The 9,659-nt window shown below is 39.0% G+C and overlaps 1 protein-coding gene across 2 annotated transcripts in view; it reads right to left on the bottom strand.

Annotated features, from left to right (window-relative positions):
• Positions 1 to 6,817: 6,817 nt before the first annotated feature.
• Gria3 (glutamate ionotropic receptor AMPA type subunit 3) overlaps positions 6,818 to 9,659 on the bottom strand; it is a 282,023-nt gene continuing 279,181 nt past the window's right edge. For both annotated transcript variants that reach the window (XM_003465594.5, XM_063246354.1), the window contains exon 16: positions 6,818 to 9,095. The gene's annotated coding sequence lies outside the window, so the exon portion shown is untranslated. The remainder of the gene's footprint in view (positions 9,096 to 9,659) is intronic.

Genomic DNA, 9,659 nt, shown 5'->3' with positions numbered 1-9,659 from the left:
TCCCATGCATAGTTGAGAAAAATGTATATTCTGATGTGGTTGGGTGGAACACTCTGCAAACATCTACTAAGTCCAGTTGCTCACAGGTGTGATTCACTTTTATTTTTTCTTCGCTGACTTTTTGTCTAGTTGATCTTTGTTTTCTTCAAAATAGGTCCAGGTCTAGTGCGGCCCTGTGCATGCCTCTGGCTGGAGTTCCTGGGTCCTGCGAGGTTGTCTGCTAGGACAGCGGGATTTGCAGGAGGGCCTAGGTTCAGCCCAGCCCCTGTGCATGGCTGGCTGGAGTTCCTGGGTCCCGCAAGGTCATCTGAAGGGGAAACGGGAGTGATGGGAGAGGCCTGGGTCTAGCAAGGTCCCTTTCATGCCCCTGGCTGGAGTTCCCAGGTCCCACGAGGTTGTCTGTGGGGAAGGCAGGAGTCCTGAGAGGGGCCCAGGTCTATCCCAGCCCCACTGCACACTGCTGACTGGATTTCCTGGATCCCGCAGTGTCATCTGCAATCAAGGCAGGAGTCACAGGAGGGGCCTGGGTTTAGCAAGGCCCTTTGCACACAGCGCTGCTGTAGTCCTTATAATTCTCCCCCACCATATGAGCTTTGAGTGAGACTTGTTCTTGTTTTTCTAGAAGCTTGAGGTTCAATATTAGGTTATTTGAGCTTGTTGTGTTTTTCTGATGTGGTAATTTACCACTAAAAATTTTCTCATAGGACTGATTCCATTGTGTTCCGTAAGTTCTGGCATGTTTTATCTCATTTGTCTAAAAATAGACACATTCAAAAAAAAGAGAAAATAATAGAAATAAATTTGAAAATTAAAAAAGTAAAGAAAGGAAGAAAAGGAGAACAAATGTGCACTTCAGGGTATGTCTCTTCTGTCACAGTTTGGCACAAGGCGCAGACAGGCCGGATTTGTGTTGATTCAACCCAGAAAATCAGCAGTAGAATTATGATGGTGGTGGATAATCCCAGTAAACCTGGGCCTTTAGTTTCTGAAGTTCAGGCTGCTTTTGGCTTCTGGTTGTGGTACTGAGATCCAAACTTTTCAGCCTGCAGAACTCCAAGTAACTCCTACCACCTTGAACTTGGCTCCATGACAGTCTGAATTTGGCTCCCCGACCTCCTGCTGGCTTGAACTCTGAGGCACCTCATCCAGACTTTTGTATTTTCCAGATGAATTTTGACTTCTATTGACCCTTTTACAAAATGGCTACCAGCCAATCACCTTCTTCTGGGAGCCATCTGAACCTGAGTAGCTCATCAGCCACTGCAGTCTTACAGCATCCACTGCTCCGTTCCACTGCTGTTTCTCTGTGGAGGCCTTTAAGGTTGCCAGTAGTCACTATGCCTCTGCAGGTTTGACCTGTACCTCCTATGCCATAAGCTAGAGTTCAGAGAGTAGGTACCACTTGCCACATCCCTCCTCTGTATTGTGATCCTTCTCTTCACTCTCACCTTCCTGATCCAGATCCTTGGTGGTTCTTGGTGACCCACTTCCATCCCCTTTCTCTTCCTCATGTTCCTATATTTTAGAATCTGGATTCAAAATATTGGAAAGACTTTTTTTCTGCTCCACACCATTCTACGATCTTCACAGAAGAGGAAGCATAATTTCTAAATATGAAGAACTTTATTTTAAAAGAGACTATTGTAGAAAAGATGAGTGCCTGGAAAGCAGATATTGAAATTTATTTGAGAGGGATTCTTGTGACAGAGAAGTGAACAAGAGTGGGCATGAGAAGACTTCAGACTTGATGAATACATGACAAATTTCTGGCAGTTCAATTTAGTGGGCAATTTTGGAGCAGATTCATCCTAGAGGAGTCTCACACTGGGAAGAAATGGCTATTGTCTTGTACCACTGCTTTATTTTACTCAGAAGAACATGAGTTTGGCTCAAGATCTGATGCCAGCACTGATGGTGCTAACAGTAAATGACTTTCAAGCAGTTGATCTTTTTGCATGTGGGCAGTGAGTCCTTTGTTGAATGACCAAAAAAGGAAAGAAATAGATATTTCCGGAGACACCTAGGGATTCTCTATTTCTGCCACAATTTACCTCTTGTATCATACTGCTCTACTTATGCATATGTATTGTCTTTTTGTTTTTGAGTCAGGTTCTCACTGTGTAGTTCAAGCTGCCCCTGAACTCACTATGTAGCCCAAACTGACATATATGTTCTGGAAGAATATAATCTAGAGCAATTGTTTGTCTTTTTTAAAAGAGGCAGGTTAATAGTATAAATTATAGCCAGTCAACCCCACCTCAGCAGCTTTTGAGTTGCAAATGACATTCACTGTTTTCTTCTTCTATTCTCTATCCTAAATGCAATTGGCCTCATCTATGACCTTGGCAAATTTTGGTGGCTTGTTTTGTGGTTTGACCCAAACCCTCATTCTTTATAGGTCAGAGCCCCTGATAACATTCCCTTCTAAGACTGAATTTGATGGATACGTTCATTCACAGTTACACTTAGATAATTACTGGGGGGGGGCCTTAGGTGGGCCATCAGAGTTCCATGTATTCTTCTCTCTACCTGAAAACAGGCTCAACTATGCCTAATAGAATGGTGAATTTTCTTCTGGGCTTCTGGTCATTAGATACAAACAGCCAAAGTGTCCTGCTGTCAACCAATACTTGTTGGTCAACACATTGCTGTGCCTGCTGGTTAAGGTACATCTCATTGTGAACCAGGACCTCTAATATTACAAAGGCAAGAATTTCAGGTATAGGAAGCCCAAGATCTTCCAATGAAAGGCTCAGCAAAGCTGGGGCTGCTTAACAATATGTCACAGATGAGGTCCCTTAAACTACAGAAATTTATTTTCTCACAGTACTCGAGGCCAGAAGTCAGATGTTAGGTTTCCAGGATGTTCAAGTTCCAGTCTTTCTTCCTGGCTTGCAGATGGTTATCTAGCTGTGTGCTCGCATGATCTTTCTGCTGTACATGAATATGACAAGTGAAAGGTCTCCCTCTCCTCCCCTTCTTATAAGGCTACCAATTCTTTCCAATTAAGACTACATCTATATGACCTTATTTAACTTTAATTATTTTCTAAAATCCTTATTTCAAATTCACTAGTATTAGGGCCTAGCATTCTACATACAAAATTTAGAGGGGACACAATTCACTCCATAGCAAAGAGAAAGGAAAGAAATCTCAGGAATACACTGAACACTTATGCAAACGTGCATGCTTGAGTACATACAAACTGAATGTACAACCACTCAATGTTGTTTTTGTGCTCTATGAGTCCACTCACATTTCATCTAATATAATCCTTGGAAGAGCAGAAGTTATTTCATTGTATTACTGTTTGATGGGGCAATTTTAGGTCCCTGGTTAGCAGACTTAGGGCTTGTACATTCTTTCTTTGATAGCCCTGCTTGGTTTTCCTCCATCTGTGTGCAGCCCATTCCTCATTCTGAGGTCCAAAAGATACAAATAACTATATGATTACAATTTACTGCATCTTATAGTAAGTAATACAAATTGATGTCAAACTGAATCATCATTTTCACTGTTATTGTATTGTGTGTGATTGTATTATATTGTATTGTGTGTATTGTATTGTTATTGTATTGTGTGTGAGTTCTGTTTTTTAGTGTGAGCCTGTTTTTCTCCAATTATGACATCTGTTAATTTTAAGGGTCATTAAAATTATTCTTGTATTTTATTTTATCTCCTATCTATTGGCTTTTAAACCAAGATAAACATTTTTAGAAAGATCTCTGATAGCACTAGTGTGAGAACAAAATTGAGCGGCTGTGAGCATGGTAAGCTGTGGTGGCCCAGGATGGGAGCCATCGACATTTACTGGGACCTGTGCCATGCTGGGACCTGGAGCCCCAGGAAACCAAGCAACCCCCTCCCTCCAGTGAGCCGCTGTGAGCGTGGCAGGCTCTGGAGTACCCAGGAAGGGAGCCACTGGTGTTTACTTGGACTGGTGCCATGCCAGGACTCAGAGTGCTGAGAAACTAAGCAACCCCTCCCCATCCTGGTGAGCAGCTGTAAGCATGGCAGGCTATGGCAGATATTTTGAAGAGAACGAGAGACTCTAAGACAGCCATTACTGACTTCCCTATTGTCTGGTTTTGAAGACCTGAATCACCTTTCTCATTCTGTTCAGATCAGTTTTATAAAATGAGTTATAATATGAGTTCTCTGTATGTGAAGACATGGACAACTATTTGGAAGAAAACAAGAGACAATGTGATATACAGTGAAGATCTCAGGTCATCTAGGTTTGAAATTTTTATCTCTTACATTGCTTTTTTATGTCCTATTTTGTTAAGTTTTGTTGTGTTGAATTTTATCCTCTTTAAAATTAAAATTAAAATTAAAAAAATTGGCCACCATAGTTTCTTGTTAAAAATGGGGGAAGATCATCACTTTTTTCATGCCTAAATCTAATCTGAACAACTACTTCTAAGATAATACTATGCAATATATTAACTAATGTTAGTTTCCTACTATTTTTTTGAAATTATGTACTGTTTATATCCCTTTTTGTTTTGTTTTTACAATAAAAAAATGCAGTTAAGGGATGAGAGGGCTTCACCTGGTTCAGGTAGGATTTACAGTCTCTCAGGGAAACTGAAAGAATCTCTTAGGGGAAGACTGCAGTGTTGTTTGGGAATACTTGCAGAAGTTGTTTCCCTATCTACCTATATTTAAAGTTCTTGTGAGCTACTGCCAAAACTTAATTGACTTTTTTAAAAGTTATAAATCAACTTTTGCTATAAGATTGTAGCTCACTGAAACCACTATATAGGTAATGTTAAAACTGCCATCATAAGGAAAGGGTTATTTCCTAGGCTGTCATTGCAAATTTGTTTACACTCTTATAGCTAGGGCATCATGAGTCAACAAATGTAAGTGGCTAGCCCATGACTTGTCATTTTAGATGTTCAGGATGTTTTCTATCTCTTCATTCCTTCACTCTTAGTTCAGAAGGCATTTTTCATTAATTCTTAGTGTCTTCCAGTACTCTCTTCCCAAAATATACCCCTCCTTCACTCCAGAATGATAGAGGTGAAATTCTAAGTTCTTATAGTGCCCTTAGATGTAAGAGAGATTTTCCTATTTGGTTCTAAGTTTTGTGTCCTCTCATAGTTGCACGCAGATGTATTGCTGCTGCGTTTTTGTTTACCACGTGACTGATAATAAACTGGTGCCAACAGGGTGAGTAAAAAAGGGATAGATATACCCCTGAGCAGCAGAAAAGTTCATTTCAGTTTTTGAAAGTAATTCTCCAACAAATAGGTTTTGTTGTTGTTTGTTCTGTAACTGGGTTCTGACCTTGTGAAGCGGTGTATTAATGTCTATTTTGCTTGGTTGACTCTGGATTCTGAAGAATAGTGGTTTTATTTCTTCTCAGCTTGTTACTCTCTATGTTCATGTGTCCAAGACACAGTCAACCCTTTCTCTTATTCACCAGTAGGAAGAGAGCAGCATTCTTTCTTCCATGATTGTACCAAAGATTCTTTTAAATATATTTGCCTTTCTTGTTTAAAGATTGTTCTTTTGAAAGGGTGTGATTAGAGGTGAGTCTTAACAGGGCAGGAAAACCAAAGCATAGCTCAAGAGTCATTCTTTTGTGCACGGGGATGGTGGGAGGAGAAAATCATTTGAAGTTCAAGGTCTGTTTGAAGATTTGGCTGGCAAGGCTGACCTTATGTGTAAGCAAAATATATAGATACCTAGAGTCCAATTTAAGAAACATTGAAAGTACTCCCCTTTGATTCTCTTTTCCTTCAAGGAGAAAAATACCGGATACCATCTAAACCAAAATACTACTTCATTCTCATCTGTGACAACAACTGAGACTAATCTCTCCTCTGGGGTAAGGAATTAGAGGTAAAATAGAATTTATTATTTTGGAAGATTTGGGGACATCATTTGGTACTTGAGCTGATTTCATCAGCCCCCAAGAGAACTATCAGTCTAGTCTAATCTAGTCAACTGAATCTGCTCCCTAGAGAATTAATTTTCTTTTGATAGGTCTGTTACATATGTCTTAATTTTTAAAAAAGAAAAGCAGTTGAAGAATCATTATAAAATATAAGTGTTTCAACACTTAGTGAGCATTTCAGAACATGAAGGAAATGGCAACAGTTATACTATGCTAGAGCCTGTGGGCCAAGTTGACTGCAGTGTGATTATATCAGAATTTTCTGAGAGTTTGCTTTTTCAATTTATATTTTTTCTTCTCAAAAGTCTTATGCTACTTTCTCCATAATTCCCTAACTCCAGACATATTTCCTTTTATCTCTCTAGACTCTCAACTGTATTTTACAGTTTCCCAGCTCCATTGCAAATTATGTCCTCTTTCTTCTATTTTTATTTTTTTGGTCATTCTATAAAACTGATATGCACTTACACACTTAGTTAGCCTATTGGATAAAGTGGAATTCCCTATTCAGAATCTAAAAATCAAGCAGGAAAAACCTTTTATTTCTTCTCCAGAAATATCCTAAAATCCATTGAGTCCTCAGTTCATTATTTTTTCCCCCATTCTAAATCAGTGACCCTTGGGAGAATAAAAGTTGCCTAGTGGAGTGGGGAGGGTGACAAAGGGTAGAGAAAGTAAAGAATGAGAATGGAAGGCCTTGAATCACACTAATCTAACGTCTTGACTTGTGGTACAGCTTGGGCTGAGGGATGTGAGCCTGACTGTGGTTACGATCCTTCATGAAAATCACCAGTAAGGTGATGATCATTTCATTGGTAAAGCTTCAGGTGGGAAATCAGTTAGTAAATGACTTCTTGGCATTGCATCCAACTAAATTTTAAAGAACTAGACAAAGCATAGAAGCAAAACTCTTTCTTTACAATTTTATTTACAAAATGTATTAAAACTTTGTACAATACCTCATGGCAATGAGGCTCTGTAATTATGCCCACACATGCAATTTATGCTTTTATGGCCATTAGTTTGCTTGGCAATTTTTCTGTTCACTGAAGTACAGCTTTAACAACAAAAAGAAAAGAATTGGAAAAAATATCCTCAAGTGAGTACTGCCAAACTCCCATAACTTGAAGTTAGTAGCAGAAATTTGAAGCAATCAGCTTTTTAAACATGCAAGTTTTAAAAATAATAAACCAATTTACTCACTTCTTTATCCCAGTGAAGTTTCCGCTCTGAAAAACTGATTTGAATCAATAAACATACATTTCTCTTATACAGTGCCTATGAAAATATTTGTGTGTAGGTTGGTTGGTTTGTTTTAAACAACTTTGTATTCACACAGCATTAGCTTCCCACACTGGGACATTATAGCATTCATAAGTTGAAAAATCACAGTTTCATGAAAACAAAACAAAACAAAACAAAACAAAAATACAACAGCTTTCCTTTTTTGTTGAATACCATTTAAAATCTGACAGGTGAATTATTTGCTTATGACACAATTTTTGGAATGAAAGTTTATATTACACTTTTCTGAAAATGTTTCGTGGGAACGAGACTTCTTCCTTTCTTTTCTGAAGACAGGAGCAAATATCCAGTAAGTCAACTAAGCATCTAAGGGTCACACTTGGGAAATGAAGGTGAGCTCCTAGTTTTTACAGTCTGCAAACTTCCCAATGCACATTACCGATGAGAGCAAACTACTCTACTACAGCAAGCTTACGTTGTTATATAGGAGGTAATTAGTGAGCGGAGACTATTTCCTCAGGCTGTTCAGATGATGTCAGTGGCAGGTATGCAATTAGTTACTTGATAGCCTGTGGAGCAGTAGATTGATCTTCTGAGAGTCAGCAGAGAATTTGCTCCAAGCAAGGACCTGGGAATGATGCTTAGGCCCTCAGATTAGCAGTAGGTTTGGGAATGCATTTTAGTCTTTGCAAACTAGAAAAGGACACATGCAGTTTGACGGAGAGCCGCGGGCAGTAACAGGCAACAGCTGGTAAAACAGACCTAGCGCGAGTAAAGTCAGATTGAGAACTGTGGTCTGAACCCACTGGCCCACCTTGCAACACGGTCCTGTCTTGGTGGTGTACACTTTAAAGGTATACTTAGCAGAGAAAGCAGAGCTAAACACAGTGTTGTTTCTGAGAAAGATACTCTAAACACATCTGGGAGTATAGGCAGCATTTCCCTTACCTCAATGCTAAATACTCAGCTATATTGACTTAAAATGCACACTGAAGCAAGAAAAACAGATCTGTGAGCTGAAATTCCAGGCTTCTTGGAAAGCCCCGGGGATCCATTGTAGGAAAGCACCGAGAGGTTTGCCTGATAGTGCCCCATCTCTTGCTACACATACATTGATTTCAAAAGCTCTCTTAATCCCTTTACCAAGTGGGAAGTTTTCAAAGCATTTTCACAAAACCATTTCAAGAACACAGAGAAGTCACCGTTTAGTCCCTTTTTCAAAGCATTTGAATTTTCATAAGTGTCGCACTTACATTCTAAAGATACACACATTTCAGCAACATTGAAAGGAAATAGGGTATACAGAATATCACCACCAACAGGAAATACCAAAAACATCTGGTCTGCAGATCCTAGAAGAAATGCCAGTCTGTCTTCCCAAATACCGGGAGACAGATATATATATATATGTATATATGTATATATATATAATATTTATTATTTTAATCAGGAGGAATTAATTCTTTTAGCTAAGATGAGTGGGCCTATTTGCTAAACTGGGATTTTAAATGTGTGTGTGTGCGTGTGTGTGTGTGTGTGTATGTGTGTATATTTGTATGTGTGTGTATATTAAAGAACATGTTGTTTATATACTGTGCAGTGGTATCAAAGAATGGCTTTTGTTGAATTGACTTTTTTCAGTAAGATTTTTTTTTCCGCATACTGGAATCTTGCATGTCCGTTTTTTGTTTGTTTTTATTTTAATTTTTTTCAAGCAAAGCAAAAAGATTTCAGTGATGGTTTGCATTGTTGCAAGTCTCAGAGTGTTCCATAAGGCACTGAAGGAAAAAAAAATCAGTTTTTCCTATTGAAAGGTCATTGCACCATCAGCAATATTCGTGTCATGCCCGACACCAAGGAGAGTGAAATCTGGCTCAGGATCCTTGAAGCAGCCAAGTTTTCAGTGATTTCCTCTCATTGTATGCCTCCAGTGGGAAAGGATCTGCAAAGGCAAGGGGAAATTTAAATTTGAAGAGAGCTTTCTATTGCAAATTGAGTCTCATGATGGCTCAGTCTATCTTGGGCAAAACCTGTGGCTGCTTTCTCAAATTGGCACTACCTGGGATGTGTCTTATTTGACTGGCCTTAGGCAACACACCTGGTTAAATTTGTCAGTTTTGATGCAAATGCTTTGCAATAGGTTAAGTTAGGATCATCTTCTACTATGTGTGTTTGTTGTACTGAGAAACATGCAGGCCTTGCATGAAGTCAGACTCGACTTCATTCACTTAGGACATAGATCTACTAGAAATTTTAGTGGCATTTATGTGGAGATACACAGAAGAACTACATTGAAGAGTATACACTTATTACAGAGTCTGTGACAAAGCACTTAAACCTAAGACCACAGGTGAGCAGTATTTTAGCGCTTACTAATTGAAATCTATTTTAACTGTGAGAGGAAACTCTGCTCGTTGACAGGTGAATTCTCTTAATTTATACAATGTTCTTAAAATCTGAAAATAGCAAAAGAGCACTTTCTAGGAAGAGGCTAGAGCAATGGTAT

The sequence above is a fragment of the Cavia porcellus genome, unplaced genomic scaffold (assembly GCF_034190915.1).
Source record: "Cavia porcellus strain 051 isolate PalLab524CR breed Dunkin Hartley unplaced genomic scaffold, mCavPor4.1 scaffold_3, whole genome shotgun sequence".
Lineage (NCBI taxonomy): Eukaryota > Metazoa > Chordata > Mammalia > Rodentia > Caviidae > Cavia > Cavia porcellus.
Note: the sequence above shows the minus strand (reverse complement) of the source record. Positions and strands in the feature narration are given on the sequence as shown.